The sequence below is a fragment of the Oncorhynchus gorbuscha genome, linkage group LG26 (assembly GCF_021184085.1).
Source record: "Oncorhynchus gorbuscha isolate QuinsamMale2020 ecotype Even-year linkage group LG26, OgorEven_v1.0, whole genome shotgun sequence".
Classification (NCBI taxonomy): Eukaryota; Metazoa; Chordata; class Actinopteri; order Salmoniformes; family Salmonidae; genus Oncorhynchus; species Oncorhynchus gorbuscha.
The window spans coordinates 32,162,684-32,179,516 of record NC_060198.1 but is presented as its reverse complement, the minus strand read 5'-3'; the positions used below and the strand labels follow the sequence as shown (position 1 = coordinate 32,179,516).

Sequence of the window (16,833 nt, the reverse complement as noted above, 5' to 3'; positions counted from 1 at the left end):
ACCGTACACAGGAATGAAATGTACTGAACATAGCCCTATACACTCTTTCACATACACCTAAGAGTATATACACTCGACACAGAGAGCGGAGGAGAGCAGCACATGAGTCCAGCTGCGCAGACACACATAGGTTGAACACACACACAGCTGATCTTGGCTACCAATAATAACCAGCATGCTCTGCTGTTTCCTCAAGCAGGAACAAAAGAACAATAGTCTCCTTCGGTGTGGAGGAGCTCTGCCTTCCAGCCTGAATAACACAGCCACACCAAGCCATGCTGGAGTCACTCCGTCCCCGGTCAGACTACTCCCAATAGGGCTGCTGCAACTGTATTAGCTGTTGGACGTGTGCTGATGTATGCCCATTTTATGCTGGGGTCAAATCCAATGTCCCCTCTGTGGAACAATAAAGTTGATTCTATTCAATTAATATATTCCTATTTCCTTATCGGTTTCATAGCATCAGGTCTCCACACCCCCCCCCCCCGGTTTCCTGTGTCCATAAGTAGAGAGAAATCAGGACTTGAGGCTGTGTGCCTCTGCCAGCCGCACCAGTGTAATTACATCAGGTTACATTACTACTGCAGACGGTAATGATGTTGTTATTGGAGGAGTCAATATAAACCAGCTCTCTAAAAACGGCTGAGATTGAACAGAGCAAAGAGGAGATGTGGTGTTTTGGAAGCAGCTTCTTCTTTCCTCTCAGCTCATCTTTCAGTTAGTTCTCTTCAGATTTCTAAGGAGAGTTTCCCAGACTGTTTTCCGACTTGGCTCGTAGACAGCAGCTCAAGTCCCCGTCAGACTGTGCATCGCCGTGGAGACCTTGGCGTGCCACGTGACATCTCCGTGATCAGGGGATTTGACAGCGTGTGAAACCTGATGGGCTGGTTTAGCTGCAGTGCCGTTGTCTCGTCCCTTGATCTGCCCTGTGCCACACAGGCCCAGACGTCTCCACGGCAACTAGCTGACAGACAGGACAAGCGAGCAGCAGACTTCCTGCTTCACTGCTCTGTAGCCCCGAACATCATATGGCACCAGAGAAAGCTGTGCACTGTGTTGACCCCTCATACATCACACATCACTGTCATATCCCTGCTGCTGGAGCCCTAACAGATAAACACATGCTCAGCACCAAGACACACCTTCCTTCCCTCCCTCTCTCCCCTACCTTCAACAACAGGGTGTGATGAGAGTGACTGAGTATATCGGCCTAGATCCAATGAGAGAACAAGTCTGTGTGCCATGTGAGATTCATGTGGCTCCACTGGCAGGTTTTACTCTGGTGCAAGAAGCTAAAGCCTGAGGATTCTGTATTTCCATGGCTGAAGGCCCTACTCTAACCCACATTAGTGTTCAATGGTCTACTGCAGGACCAGGAACCTTGTTCAAACAGTACAGGCTGGAGAATCGTGTCTCCATTGTGAGTGTGTAAAAAGAGAGAGCGAGAGAGAGAGAGAGAGAGAGAGAGAGAGAGAGAGAGCGAGAGAGAGAGAGCGAGAGAGAGCGAGAGAGAGCGAGAGAGAGCGAGAGAGAGCGAGAGAGAGCGAGAGAGAGAGAGAGAGAGAGATGGAAGGATGGATGGATGGAAAGAGTGAGAGGAAATAAGAGATAAAAGGCAGCAGTGAGAGACAGGAAGACAAGCACCAGACATACATTTCTCAGGTGTCATTCAGAGAGACAGGAAATCAAAAAATGCTTCAGGGAGCACATTTACATCAAGATAGGAGCCGAAGACGAATCACCAAACGTGTATGCTCATGCTGCATAGCCTAGATATAGGGTCATTATCAAAGCTATGTAAACTCAGCAAAAAAAAGAAACGTCCCTTTTTCAGGACCCTGTCTTTCTAAGATAATTCATTAAAATTTTAAAAAAATTGAAAAACTTCACAGATCTTCATTCTAAAGGTTTTAAACACTGATTCCCATGCTTCAAATACAAGTGTATTTGTCACGTGAGCCGAATAAAACAGGTGTAGACCTTACAGTGAAATGCTTACTTACAGGCTCTAACCAATAGTGCAAAGAAGGTGAACAATAGGTAAGTAAAGAAATAAAAGAGTAAAAAGAAATTGAAAAATAACAGTAGCGAGGCTATAACAGTAGCGAGGCTATAACAGTAGCAAGGCTATAACAGTAGCGAGGCTATAACAGTAGCGAGGCTAAATGCAGTAGCGAGGCTATATACAGTAGCGAGGCTATAACAGTAGCGAGGTTACATACAGTAGCGAGGCTACAAACAGTAGCGAGGCTATAACAGTAGCGAGGCTATAACAGTAGCGAGGCTATATAAAGTAGCGAGGCTATATAAAGTAGCGAGGCTACATACAGACACCAGTTAGTCAGGCTGATTGAGGTAGTATGTACATATAGGTATGGTTAAAGTGACTATGCATATATGATGAACAGAGAGTAGCAGTAGCGTAAAAGAGGGGTTGGCGGGTGGTGGGTGGGACACAATGCAGATAGCCCATGTGCAGGAGCACTGGTTGGTCGGCCCAATTGAGGTAGTATGTACATGAATGTATAGTTAAAGTGACTATGTATATATGATAAACAGAAAGTAGCAGCAGCTTAAAAAGAGGGGTGGGGGGCACAAAATGCAAATATTCCGGGTAGCTATTTTGATTACCTGTTCAGGAGTCTTATGGCTTGGGGGTAAAAACTGTTGAGAAGCCTTTTTGTCCTAGACTTGGCATTCTGGTAACGCTTGCCATGCGGTAGTAGAGAAACAGTCTGTGGCTGGGGTCTTTGACAATTTTTAGGGCCTTCCTCTGACACCACCTGGTGTAGAGGTCCTGGATGGCAGGCAGCTTAGCCCCAGTGATGTACTGGGCCGTACGCACTACCCTCTGTAGTGCCTTGCGGTCAGAGGCTGAGCAATTGCCGTACCAGGCAGTGATGCAACCAGTCAGGATGCTCTCAATGGTGCAGCTGTAGGACTTTGAGGATCTCAGGACCCATGCCAAATCTTTTTAGTTTCCTGAGGGGGAATAGGCTTTGTTGTGCCCTCTTCACCACTGTCTAGGTATGTTTGGACCATTCTAATTTGTTGTTGATGTGGACACCAAGGAACTTGAAGCTCTCAACCTTCTCCACTACAGCCCCGTCAATGAGAATGGGGGCATGGTCGGTCCTCATTTTCCTGTAGTCCACAATCATCTCCTTAGTCTTGGTTGAGGGATAAGTTGTTATTCTGGCACCACCCGGCCAGGTCTCTGACCTCCTCCCTATAGGCTGTCTCATCGTTGTTGGTGATGAGGCTGTTGTGTTGTGTCGTCTGCAAACTTAACAACGGTTTGATTTGTCTAATCTTAGCAATTTCTTCTCAGCTAGCTACATAGCCGTCTTTGTATCAAAGATAATTGCGTAATTATCGTATTTCGCCGTCCTAACGTAGTCTTCACTAGCCAGCTAGCTAACGTCCACTGATTAGCTGCACTGGAGAAACTATTACACTCAACTGAACGACTTGATTAGTGTAGTGTTAGCTAGCTACATAGCTGTCTTTGTATCTTCGTATCCAAGATAATTGTGTAGTTTAGGTTTAGAGTGTGTAGTCTTAGAGTGATTATCTTAATTTACAGAGGTTAGCTAGCCAGCTATTTGTCGTCCTTAACGTAGGAGACACTGCTAGCTAGCCAACAGCTAGCCAACAGCTAGCCGACGTCTACCGAATAGACTCACAACCCTGTCGCATTCACAGGTAGTATCACATTTTCATTTCATTTCATTACAGTACAACGGTTTGATTTGTTTGATCGTAGCTAGCTACATAGCTAGCTACATAGCCGTCTTTGTATCAAAGATAATTGTGTAGTCTAGAGCGATTTTCTAGGTTAGCTAGCCAGCTATTGTCGTTCTTTTAACGCAACGTAACGTAAACAACACTACTAGCTATCCAGCTAGCCCCCGAATAGCAGCACTGCAGAAACTATTACACTCAACGGAACGACTTGATTAGTGTACCCACTGCCAGCTAGCCTACTTCAGCAGTACTGTATCATTTTAATCATTTTAGTCAATAAGATCCTTGCTACGTAAGCTTAACTTTCTGAACATTAGAGACGTGTAGTCCACTTGTCATTCCAATCTCCTTTGCATTAGCTAGCCTCTTCTGTAGCCTGTCAACTACGTGTCTGTCTATCCCTGTTCTCTCCTCTCTGCACAGACCATACAAACGCTCCACACCGCGTGGCCGCGGCCACCCTAATCTGGTGGTCCCAGCGCGCACGACCCATGTGGAGTTCCAGGTCTCCGGTAGCCTCTGGAACTGCCGATCTGCGGTCAACAAGGCAGAGTTCATCTCAGCCTATGCCTCCCTCCAGTCCCTCGACTTCTTGGCACTGACGGAAACATGGATCACCACAGACAACACTGCTACTCCTACTGCTCTCTCTTCGTCCGCCCACGTGTTCTCACACACCCCGAGAGCTTCTGGTCAGCGGGGTGGTGGCACCGGGATCCTCATCTCTCCCAAATGGTCATTCTCTCTTTCTCCCCTTACCCATCTATCGCCTCCTTTGAATTCCATGCTGTCACAGTTACCAGCCCTTTCAAGCTTAACATCCTTATCATTTATCGCCCTCCAGGTTCCCTCGGAGAGTTCATCAATGAGCTTGATGCCTTGATAAGCTCCTTTCCTGAGGACGGCTCACCTCTCACAGTTCTGGGCGACTTTAACCTCCCCACGTCTACCTTTGACTCATTCCTCTCTGCCTCCTTCTTTCCACTCCTCTCCTCTTTTGACCTCACCCTCTCACCTTCCCCCCCTACTCACAAGGCAGGCAATACGCTCGACCTCATCTTTACTAGATGCTGTTCTTCCACTAACCTCATTGCAACTCCCCTCCAAGTCTCCGACCACTACCTTGTATCCTTTTCCCTCTCGCTCTCATCCAACACTTCCCACACTGCCCCTACTCGGATGGTATCGCGCCGTCCCAACCTTCGCTCTCTCTCCCCCGCTACTCTCTCCTCTTCCATCCTATCATCTCTTCCCTCTGCTCAAACCTTCTCCAACCTATCTCCTGATTCTGCCTCCTCAACCCTCTCCTCCCTCTCTGCATCCTTTGACTCTCTATGTCCCCTATCCTCCAGGCCGGCTCGGTCCTCCCCTCCCGCTCCGTGGCTCGATGACTCATTGCGAGCTCACAGAACAGGGCTCCGGGCAGCCGAGCGGAAATGGAGGAAAACTCGCCTCCCTGCGGACCTGGCATCCTTTCACTCCCTCCTCTCTACATTTTCCTCCTCTGTCTCTGCTGCTAAAGCCACTTTCTACCACGCTAAATTCCAAGCATCTGCCTCTAACCCTAGGAAGCTCTTTGCCACCTTCTCCTCCCTCCTGAATCCTCCCCCACCCCCCCTCCTCCCTCTCTGCAGATGACTTCGTCAACCATTTTGAAAAGAAGGTCGACGACATCCGATCCTCGTTTGCTAAGTCAAACGACACCACTGGTTCTGCTCACACTGCCCTACCCTGTGCTCTGACCTCTTTCTCCCCTCTCTCTCCAGATGAAATCTCGCGTCTTGTGACAGCCGGCCGCCCAACAACCTGCCCGCTTGACCCTATCCCCTCCTCTCTTCTCCAGACCATTTCCGGAGACCTTCTCCCTTACCTCACCTCGCTCATCAACTCATCCCTGACCGCTGGCTACATCCCTTCCGTCTTCAAGAGAGCGAGAGTTGCACCCCTTCTGAAAAAACCTACACTCGATCCCTCCGATGTCAACAATTACAGACCAGTATCCCTTCTTTCTTTTCTCTCCAAAACTTTTGAACGTGCCGTCCTTGGCCAGCTCTCCCGCTATCTCTCTCTGAATGACCTTCTTGATCCAAATCAGTCAGGTTTCAAGACTAGTCATTCAACTGAGACTGCTCTCCTCTGTATCACGGAGGCGCTCCGCACTGCTAAAGCTAACTCTCTCTCCTCTGCTCTCATCCTTCTAGATCTATCGGCTGCCTTCGATACTGTGAACCATCAGATCCTCCTCTCCACCCTCTCCGAGTTGGGCATCTCCGGCGCGGCCCACGCTTGGATTGCGTCCTACCTGACAGGTCGCTCCTACCAGGTGGCGTGGCGAGAATCTGTCTCCTCACCACGCGCTCTCACCACTGGTGTCCCCCAGGGCTCTGTTCTAGGCCCTCTCCTATTCTCGCTATACACCAAGTCACTTGGCTCTGTTATAACCTCACATGGTCTCTCCTATCATTGCTATGCAGACGACACACAATTAATCTTCTCCTTTCCCCTTCTGATGACCAGGTGGCGAATCGCATCTCTGCATGTCTGGCAGACATATCAGTGTGGATGACGGATCACCACCTCAAGCTGAACCTCGGCAAGACGGAGCTGCTCTTCCTCCCGGGGAAGGACTGCCCGTTCCATGATCTCGCCATCACGGTTGACAACTCCATTGTGTCCTCCTCCCAGAGCGCTAAGAACCTTGGCGTGATCCTGGACAACACCCTGTTGTTCTCAACCAACATCAAGGCGGTGGCCCGTTCCTGTAGGTTCATGCTCTACAACATCCGCAGAGTACGACCCTGCCTCACACAGGAAGCGGCGCAGGTCCTAATCCAGGCACTTGTCATCTCCCGTCTGGATTACTGCTACTCGCTGTTGGCTGGGCTCCCTGCCTGTGCCATTAAACCCCTTCAACTCACCCAGAACGCCGCAGCCCGTCTGGTGTTCAACCTTCCCATGTTCTCTCACGTCACCCCGCTCCTCCGTTCTCTCCACTGGCTTCCAGTTGAAGCTCGCATCCGCTACAAGACCATGGTGCTTGCCTACGGAGCTGTGAGGGGAACGGCACCTCAGTACCTCCAGGCTCTGATCAGGCCCTACACCCAAACAAGGGCACTGCGTTCATCCACCTCTGGCCTGCTCGCCTCCCTACCACTGAGGAAGTACAGCTCCCGCTCAGCCCAGTCAAAACTGTTCGCTGGCCCCCCCAATGGTGGAACAAACTCCCTCACGACGCCAGGACAGCGGAGTCAATCACCACCTTCCGGAGACACCTGAAACCCCACCTCTTTAAGGAATACCTAGGATAGGATAAAGTAATCCTTCTCACCCCCCCCCCTTTAAGATTTAGATGCACTATTGTAAAGTGACTGTTCCACTGGATGTCATAAGGTGAATGCACCAATTTGTAAGTCGCTCTGGATAAGAGCGTCTGCTAAATGACTTAAATGTAATGTAAATGTTAATGATGGTGTTGGAGTCGTGCCTGGCCATGCAGTCAAGGGTGAACAGGGAGTACAGGAGGGGACTGAGCATGCACACCTGGGGAGCTCCAGTGTTGAGGATCAGCGTGGCAGATGTGTTGCTACCTACCCTTACCACCTGGGTACGGCCCATCAGGAAGTCCAGGATCCAGTTGCAGAGGGAGGTGTTTAATCCCAGGATGCTTAGCTCAGTGATGAGCTTTGAGGGTACTATGGTGTGGAACGCTGAGCTGTAGTCAATGAATAGCATTCTCACATAAGTGCTCCTTTTGTCCAGGTGGGAAAGGGCAGTGTGGAGTGCAATAGAGATTGCATCATCTGTGGATCTGTTTGGGCGGTATGCAAATTGGAGTGGGTCTAGGGTTTCTAGGATAATGGTGTTGATGTGAGCCATTACCAGCCTTTCAAAGCACTTCATGGCTACGGACGTGAGTGCTAAGGGTCTGTAGTCATTTAGGCAGGTTGCCTTTGTGTTCTTGGGCTCAGGGACTATGGTGGTCTGCTTGAAACATGTTGGTATTACAGACTCAAATCAGGGACACGTTGAAAATGTCAGTGAAGACACCTGCCAGTTGGTCAGCACATGCCTGGAGCACACGTCCTGATAATCCGTCTGGCCCCGCAGCCTTGTGTAGAGGCATCCGGCTCTTTGTCCTCTGTACCTGCATCGCTTCCTCTTGCAAATAACGGGGATGTCAGCCCTGTCAGGTGCTTGGAGAGTGTCCTGTGCGTCCTGCTTGTTGTAGAAAAAAGTCTTTGTCTAATCCGAGGCGAGTGATCGCTGTCCTGATATCCAAAGCTCTTTTTTTGCCATAAGATACGGTTGCAAAAACATTATCTACAAAATAAGTTACAAATAATGCAAAGAATTCTTCCGGCACCATTTTGAGAATTATTCAATGAACCATAAACAATTAATGAACATCAAATCAAATCAAATTTTATTTGTCACATACACATGGTTAGCAGATGTTAATGCGAGTGTAGCGAAATGCTTGTGCTTCTAGTTCCGACAATGCAGTGATAACCAACAAGTAATCTAACTAACAATTCCAAAAAAAACTACTGTCTTATACACAGTGTAAGGGGATAAGGAACATGTACATAAGGATATATGAATGAGTGATGGTACAGAGCAGCATACAGTAGATGGTATCGAGTACAGTATATACATATGAGATGAGTGTGTAGACAAAGTAAACAAAGTGGCATAGTTAAAGTGGCTAGTGATACATGTGTTACATAAGGATGCAGTCGATGTTGTAGAGTACAGTATATACATATGCATATGAGATGAATAATGTAGGGTAAGTAACATTATATAAGGTAGCATTGTTTAAAGTGGCTAGTGATATATTTACATCATTTCCATCAATTCCCATTATTAAAATGGCTGGAGTTGGGTCAGTGTCAATGACAGTGTGTTGGCAGCAGCCACTCAATGTTAGTGGTGGCTATTTAACAGTCTGATGGCCTTGAGATAGAAGCTGTTTTTCAGTCTCTCGGTCCCAGCTTTGATGCACCTGTACTGACCTCGCCTTCTGGATGATAGCGGGGTGAACAGGCAGTGGTTCGGGTGGTTGATGTCCTTGATGATCTTTATGGCCTTCCTGTAACAACGGGTGGTGTAGGTGTCCTGGAGGGCAGGTAGTTTGCCCCCGGTGATGCGTTGTGCAGTCCTCACTACCCTCTGGAGAGCCTTACGGTTGAGGGCGGAGCAGTTGCCGTACCAGGCGGTGATACAGCCCGCCAGGATGCTCTCGATTGTGCATCTGTAGAAGTTTGTGAGTGCTTTTGGTGACAAGCCGAATTTTTTCAGCCTCCTGAGGTTGAATAGGCGCTGCTGCGCCTTCTTCACGACGCAGTCAGTGTGAGTGGACCAATTCAGTTTGTCTGTGATGTGTATGCCGAGGAACTTAAAACTAGCTACCCTCTCCACTACTGTTCCATCGATGTGGATAGGGGGTGTTCCCTCTGCTGTTTCCTGAAGTCCACAATCATCTCCTTAGTTTTGTTGACGTTGAGTGTGAGGTTATTTTCCTGACACCACACTCCAAGGGCCCTCACCTCCTCCCTGTAGGCCGTCTCGTCGTTGTTGGTAATCAAGCCTACCACTGTTGTGTCGTCCGCAAACTTGATGATTGAGTTGGAGGCGTGCGTGGCCACGCAGTCGTGGGTGAACAGGGAGTACAGGAGAGGGCTCAGAACGCACCCTTGTGGGGCCCCCGTGTTGAGGATCAGCGGGGAGGAGATGTTGTTGCCTACCCTCACCACCTGGGGGCGGCCCGTCAGGAAGTCCAGTACCCAGTTGCACAGGGCGGGGTCGAGACCCAGGGTCTCGAGCTTGATGACGAGCTTGGAGGGTACTATGGTGTTGAATGCCGAGCTGTAGTCGATGAACAGCATTCTCACATAGGTATTCCTCTTGTCCAGGTGGGTTAGGGCAGTGTGCAGTGTGGTTGAGATTGCATCGTCTGTGGACCTATTTGGGCGGTAAGCAAACATGCACCTGTTGAACGGTCGTTAAGACACTAACAGCTTACAGATGGTAGGCAATTAAGGCCACAATTACAAAAACTTGACACTAAAAGAGGCCTTTCTACTGACTCTGAAAAACACCAAAAGGAAGATGCCCAGGGTCCCTGCTCATCTGTGTGAACGTGCCTTAGGCATGCTGCAAGGAGGCATGAGGACTGCAGATGTGGCCAGGGCAATAAATTGAAATGTCCATACTGTGAGACGCCTAAGACAGCGCTACAGGGAGACAAAATGGACAGCTGATCGTCCTCGCAGTGGCAGACCAAGTGTAACAACAACTGCACAGGATCGGTACATCCAAACATCACACCTGCGGGACAGGTACAGGATGGCAACAACAACTGCCCGAGTTACACTAGGAACGCACAATCCCTCCATCAGTGCTCAGACTGTCCGCAATAGGCTGAGAGGCTGGACTGAGGGCTTGTAGGCCTGTTGTACGGCAGGTCCTCACCAGACATCACCGGCAACAACGTCGCCTATGGACACAAACCCACCGCCGCTGGACCAGACAGGACAGGAAAAAAGTGCTCTTCACTGACTTTTGTCAGTTGCCAACCAGGGGTGATGGTCGGATTCGCGTTTATCGTTGAAGGAATGAGCGTTACACCGAGGCCTATACTCTGGAGCGGGATCGATTTGGAGGTGGAGGGTCCGTCATGGTCTGGGGTGGTGTGTCACAGCATCATCGGACTGAGCTTGTTGTCATTGCAGGCAATCTCAATGTTGTGCGTTACAGGGAAGACATCCTCCTCCCTCATGTGGTACCCTTCCTGCAGGCTCAACCTGACATGACCCTCCAGCATGACAATGCCATCAGCCATACTGCTCGTTCTGTGCATGATTTCCTGCAAGACAGGAATGTCGGTCTTCAGCCATGGCCAGCGAAGAGCCTGGATCTCAATCCCATTGGGCACGTCTGGGACCTGTTGGATTGGAGGGTGAGGGCTAGGGCCATTCCCACTTGAAATGTCCGGGAACTTTCAGGTGCCTTGGTGGAAGAGTGGGGTAACATCTCACAGCAAGAACTGGCAAATCTGGTGCAGTCCATGAGGAGGAGATGCACTGCAGTACTTAATGCAGCTGGTGGCCACACCAGATACTGACTGATACTTTTGATTTTGACCCCCCCCCTTTGTTCAGGGATACATTATTCCATTTCTGTTAGTCACATGTCTGTGGAACTTGTTCAGTTTATGTCTCAGTTGTTGAATCTTATGTACATACAAATATTTACACGTTGTTTGCTGAAAATAAACACAGTTGATAGTGAGAGGACATTTCTTTTTTTGCTGAGTTTATATTGTCACCATGTAGCCCATCTTGTTTTTCTCCAACACCAAGGTTGTTTTACATCCACAAATGATCAGAACTAAAACAACCAGATAATAATCTGTTTTACATAATCAAAGCTGCTCAAAGTTTATCACACAATGTGTATTTAGTACGATATTCAAATGAACCATGCTGAATATTCACGAGTCCGAATAGTAAAGATCTTCTGAAACCTTATCCTCTGGGACCTCGGGTTCGACTGGTACATAGAGCCTGGTAACACTGTGCAACAAAGTGGGACTTGAAAGGGGGTTGTAGTAGATGGGACTTAGAAAATAAATGTTCTCTCTCATTAACCAGCCCAAGTGATTCTGAGTTCAGGCACATACATTTTAAAAATGTGAAAACTATTTCTAAGATGCGCACTTTCAGATTTTCCAAACTCACCTGCGTTGCTCACACTTTGAAGTCCACAATGTAGAGGGGAGGTTCTAAGGGTTATCCAAATGATGATGATGGACAGAGAGATCCGCCAATTATTACTGAGAGATCAGCCAATTAAAACCAGTGGTTGTTTCGAGACCCGTTCTGAGGCGCTGTAAAACCAGACGGTTCGACAGAGCGCCGGCTGATAGACAAAATTATGTGGTTCCTAACCCCACACTGAGACAAACCCCCTCCTCGCACTGTGGTCATGTGACCCACTGATAGCTCCCTGCTCTGCTCTCACAAAAGCCCCAGGTGGTGTTTTCCCTTTCCCAGCAACACCTGATAAGCCCCAATTAGCAGTGTGTCTGTGTGTGCCTGCTGCTCCCCTCCCAGATAGCTGTTCCATTACCCACCTGCTGTCACTGCAGCACTCGTAGCTACCCAGCTCCACTTTCTCCTGCTGCAGGGGAAACCAGTGAACCTAGACATCAGTGTTTGAGATTCCTCAGACACAACATTGTCTTGTATAACTGTACTCAGTCACATGGACACATGGAGACGTACATACATCTACAGTACCCTGAGGGTTCAAAACATTAGGAACACCAATATTGAGTTGCACCCCCATTTGTCCCCAGAACTTCCTCAGTTCGTCGGGTCAAGGACTACAAGGTGTCGAAAGCGTTCCACAGGGATGCTGACACATGTTGACTAACTTGTTTCAACTGGGCCCTCACCAATGAGCTTGGAATAGACACAGCTGTATTTTCACAACGGAGGTAGCCTATTTCATGGCATCAGCCAGTGGCAAAAAAAAAAAAAACATTTGGAACAACACACATAAATAATAATAACATTTTAAACTATATAAATATAAAAATATGACTCAAATATCAAAAATAAGTAATAAAGACAAATAGAAACACGTGTGTTGATTTGGCACTCGAGCATCACTACGTCACCCATCCCCCAACACTGTCAACCAAGACTCAAGACTAAACCAGTTCACCTTGGTGGTGTGCAGACTGCTTTTATATTATTCTTTACCATTTCACACAAACCAGACAAAAAATGCAACAATATGTCTGTGAAACTATATATTCACAGTACTAGGAATGAATTGTGGTTTATTTGGTAGCATTTCGTAGTGTGACTGATTTGACTAATTGCATTAGTAGTGTAAAATGTTAGAGGCGCTCTATTTGATAGATTCCCCTGCTCCACCAACCTCGGGCTTCCAATGGGTGAGACCTGAGGTCAACCTACCTCCGCCTCCCTCCCCATCTCGTACTTCTGAGTGGGAGACCTACCCAGGCAGTAGCCTGCCTAGCTCACAAACTAGAATCAGGGCGCCCACTCCGACAAGGTTAATTGACCCACAGTCCCACACGGTGACATGATATCATTGACGTGACTTGCAAATGAGCAATAGAAAACCAATCACGCAAATGTCACCATTCCTAATTTTTATGCGCGACCACCCAAGTGCCACCCCGGCGGCTGCCCATGTTGCCTATACCTAAATCCGCCACTGGGATCAGCAATATGTTGCTATTTCACACAGAGGTTACTTAAGCTCAAGAAGGAGAGTGTTGGAAAAGATTTTCAAATATAGTGAGGAACTATGGTCATTCCCAATGAATGTACAACACTCTGTTGGCTTTATGTGTGAGGTGATGAACAACACTACTTTGAGAATCTCCGCAGATCATAAGTTGTGGCGAGTTAAGACAATCAGAAATGGCCTACTATCAGACATTCCCAAATGGTAACTTTATTAGGCCTACATTTGTGCACAGGCCAGGTACTTCTATGCATGTTCAAGCTAAATATATAAACATAAAAAACAAGTCACATAATGAAACAATGAATGCGCACAAATTAACGGGAAACAGAGCGCTTATTCTGGAGAGGGGGACGCGCCTATAGTGCGTTTTTGCCACAAACCCATTCCCTTCTTGTGTCGACATTTTTAATTGGGGATGTCATTTATGAAAATACTAGGCTGTAGTGTGTAGACCACAACTGCATGTGAAACATTAACATTTCAGTTTTATCATTTCAATATGAACCTTACACCTGACTCTTCCAAAACGCAAATGTCATAAAAGACTAAAACTTTTGAGCATCTCATCCTAAAAGCGCCATGACGGTCAAAATGACCATATCATATTTAACAGTAGAATAGCGGGGCCTCTAGGAGTACCAATAGCCACCAGTCTAATAAATCCATTGAACTAGAAAAGCCTGGCCTCATAGAACCCCCCCTTCGTGCAAATGTAATATGGTTGTGTTTATGAAGGTGTTCGGTAACAATACAAAATGTCAATATTTGAAAGAACATAACATTTTCATTAGTGTATGTTCCTGTAGGCTAGATGTAAAACAAACACTAAAAACACACAATGGACCTCTGTAGGATGATATGGAATAAGCACTATTTGGTAAACTCCTTGTTTCTTTGTTAATGAAAATACCCATCCCCATGCTGCGAAATGCATCTTGCTGTGTTGCGTTCATAATCATTATTATTATAGGTGTAGTTTCAATATAGTTTAGGTCTAGTTTGGATGGGCCTAGTGGGCAGACAACTTGTCTTACAGTCAGAAAATACACTATCATTTTTTTTTGTATTTACAGTCAACGTGCTTCTGGATCAAGAAATACATTTTCTGATTATAATTTGCATTTGGTGTCCTGATGTTTCTTATGAGATATTTTAACATAATAAATGCATTCATTTAGCAATTCATTATTTATTCTGGAATATTTAAACAATTGAAATAGCAAATGGTCAGAATGACGCTGAGTGTCAATGTTCACTGCCTGCCTGTGAAGTCAAAGACGTTCTGCTGGCATCGCAGTAATAAAGCTGCATTCTTTTCATCTTTCGGCTCCATTTGCATCCGATACAGACCTGACGCAATTTGGATCCGATTCTCTGACATATTTTGGATCATATCTGGTCCATCCGGATCGGATGGGGTATTGATTTTGAAAAAAATGTCAGATGGGAATATCACAAATCCAATTCGATTTGGATCTACATTTCCAGATCTGAGATGACCTCTACTTCACACTACCTCTCTATCACATTAAAGCTGTTGTGTTATCATCAAAGCACCAGACAGATGCAATCTTACCTCTGTGGTAGAGTAATCTATCTCCTCCTCCTAGCTAATCTCTCTCAGACTTTTAGAGCAGCCAGAGGGTTATGGGTTATCATTATCCATCGTAGTCCCATGCTGGGTAGGACCGCTCTCTGCTGTGATTGGATGCCTTGTCCGGGTTCCATTTTTGGCCCGTCTAATGGTGTTGTGAGCAAACTCGCTGAGAGCTCTGCTAACCGTCAGGAGGATTGTTCCATTCTGCACTCCCTCCCCTTAACGCCTCCTCCCCCACCCCGGTCCCTGACCACAGGTTCTCACTCTTGACGCCAAGTGCCATAGTGTCTCGAAAGGGTTCAACACAAATGCAGTGAGATGGAGCATTAAAGATGTCAGTGCAGGAAGGAAGAGAGATTTACATCATCAGCAGCACTGTGACACACAATGCAGTGTATAAAGTCAAGAAGCAATGGGGCTTGAAACACGCATGATAACAGACGTACAACATACAGTGCCTTTGGAAAGTATTCAGACTCCTTGACTTTTTCCACATTTTGTCACGTTACAGCCTTATTCTAAAATGGACTTAATAAACACAATTCCTCAGCAAAAACAGAAATACCTGATTTGCATAAGTATTCAGACCCTTTGCTATGAGACTCTAAATTGAGCTCAGGTGTTTCCTGTTTCCATTGATCATCCTTGAGATGTTTCTACAACTTGATTGGAGTCCACCTGTGGTAAATTCAATTGATTGGACATGATTTGGAAAGGCATGTCAGAGAAAAAAACAAGAAGCCATGAGATCGAAGGAATTGTCAGTAGAGCTACGAGACAGGATTGTGTCGAGGCACAGATCTGGGGAAGGCTACCAAAACATTTATGCAGCATTGAAGGTCCCCAAGAACACAGTGGCCACCATCATTCTTAAAAGGAAGAAGTTTGGAACCTTTCTGAGCAACCGGGGGGGAGAAGGGCCTTGGTTAATGTAGTGGGACTGAATTTGCTGTTGATAGCAGGTGGCAGCAGTGTGTCTCTGCTCTCTATCCACATCCCTGAGCCCCAGGGCTCCATCCATGACATGAAGTGATTTCACAGCCATCACTGCAGCATTGATCACCCTCAGTCAGTTCCCAGAGTAAGGCAGAAGCAGAGGCAGAGCATTCAAGTTCACAGAACCAGCAGGACCAGGGGCAAAGGGGGCAGAAACACTATTTGGATAGTCTATCTGTAGATGCTCTACAGACAATCAGCAACATTTCAACTATCTACTAACCATAACCCTAGCCCTTATTCTAACCCTAACCCTAGCCCTTATTCTAACCCTAACCCTAGCCCTTATTCTAACCCTAACCCTAGCCCTTATTCTAACCCTAACCCTAGCCCTTATTCTAACCCTAACCCTAGCCCTTATTCTAACCCTAACCCTTATTCTAACCCTAACCCTTATTCTAAACCTAACCCTAGCTTTAACCCTAACCCTTATTCTAACCCTAACCCTTATTCTAAACCTAACCCTAGCTTTAACGCTAGCCCTTATTCTAAACCTAACCCTAGCCCTTATTCTAAACCTAACCCTAGCCCTTATTCTAAACCTAACCCTAGCCCTTATTCTAACCCTAACCCTTATTCTAAACCTAACCCTAGCCCTTATTCTAAACCTAACCCTAGCCCTTATTCTAAAGCTAACCCTAGCCCTTATTCTAACCCTAACCCTTATTCTAAACCTAACCCTAGCCCTTATTCTAAACCTAACCCTAGATAGGCTCAGTGTTGACAGGCAGGCTGATAATACCCACAACCCCTCAGCCATGCAGACAGGGCTGAAAGCCACACCAAGAGATAAAAACACAGACGCAAAACTGAAACGACACAACAACACACGTGTGCTAGCGGACCAGACAGAGATACACACAGACACATACAAAATGCCAAAAGAACAATACTATCACTCGCAAAGACACACCAGCATAATCTTATCTATATGCATACCACTTTGACACGGATATTCCCAAATGTTTAGAGCTCAATTTCCTAAACAAAGGAAATGGCTATGGTGAAATCTCCACGAGCAGTCTCTGGACAGTAGAGTGAGAGTGAATCACTTGGTCTGTCTGTGATTTGACCTGTGACATACAGTTCAGTAGCACTGGGCCTTGTGGAGCTGGCTACAACGTGGGCTGACTGATTGTGGGGGAGTGAAACCCAGGCTCAAGAGAGAAGAGGCTCTGTCATTGAGAGACTTGCACTGTTCA

At 46.9% G+C, this 16,833-nt stretch overlaps 1 protein-coding gene across 3 annotated transcripts in view; it reads right to left on the bottom strand.

Moving 5' to 3' along the window:
* LOC124015653 (sphingosine 1-phosphate receptor 2-like) overlaps window positions 1-16,833 on the bottom strand; it is a 37,531-nt gene that overhangs the window by 5,522 nt on the left and 15,176 nt on the right. The window contains exon 1 of one of the 3 annotated variants that reach the window (XM_046331032.1): window positions 14,615-14,755. The exons of 1 other annotated variant lie outside the window; for it this stretch is intronic. The gene's annotated coding sequence lies outside the window, so the exon portion shown is untranslated. Of the gene's footprint in view, window positions 1-11,489; window positions 11,644-14,614; window positions 14,756-16,833 lie in introns of those variants that run through there. One more of the 3 variants, XM_046331030.1, reaches the window with a different exon arrangement.